The sequence below is a fragment of the Mus caroli genome, chromosome 15 (genome assembly GCF_900094665.2).
Source record: "Mus caroli chromosome 15, CAROLI_EIJ_v1.1, whole genome shotgun sequence".
Lineage (NCBI taxonomy): Eukaryota > Metazoa > Chordata > Mammalia > Rodentia > Muridae > Mus > Mus caroli.
In genome coordinates, this window is record NC_034584.1 from 30,892,819 (window position 1) to 30,893,863 (window position 1,045).

The window sequence follows — 1,045 nt, forward strand, 5'->3', positions numbered from 1 at the left end:
GGGAGATCAGTTATGTCACCCATAGCACTCACCACCTTTCCTGTTTCTCCAAATACCACCCTCTTGGTTCCTTTGCAAGCTACTAGTAGACATACAAATCATGTGTCTCATTTGTGTTAGATGCTCTTAAGTTTAAGCTTCATCTCCCCTTAGTAGAAACCACTGATGCTTAAGAGCCTGCCATTGAAACCACAAGAGAAAGACAAAGGAAAAGAAAAAAAAGAAAAAGTTCCTATTTCCTAGAAGAGACATTAAAGTTATTTAATGGGCTCAACATATAAAGGCATTTGCTGCCAAGGCAGCCTGTGTTTGATTCCTGGGTCCCACATGGTAGGACTACAAGTCGTCCTCCACCTTCTCCACACACTATAGTAGATATACACACGCTTATTAAACAAACAAGCAAATGTGACTTTAAAATTACTTATCAAAAGGTATCACATTCCTACTGAGAGAACATAGAGATGACTGTGAACAGTACTCTAATCACACAGACCCAGTTTGATGACAGCCCTTGCTGGGATCAGATGATCAATACCAGCTGGTCTGACCTCTTTTTAGAGGCTGGAGAAAAGCAGAAATCTACTGTCCAAACTAGTACCATTACTAACCCTTTCAAACTCTTCCTAAAATGACTGTCATTATGTTTTGTGTGACACGATTTTTTAAAACAATTGTTTCTTTATTTTATATATATGAGTTCACTGTAGCTGTCTTCAGTCACACCAGAAGAGGGCATCAGATGCCATTACTGATGGTTTTGACCCACTATGTAGTTGCCGGGAATTGAACTCAGGACCTCTAGGAGGAGCACTTGGTGTCCTTAACTGGTGAGCTAACTCTCCAGCCTGTTATTATTATTATTTTTTTTTAGGTATGTGTGTGTGTGTGTGTGTGTGTGTGTGTGTGTGTGTGTGCATACATGTGTATGCACATGAATGCAGGTGCCCACAGAACCCAGAGCTGTTGAATTCTTCTGGATCTGAATTAAAGGCAAGTTTCAGCCCAAGACACACATGCTGAGAACTGTGTCCCAAGTGCTGGG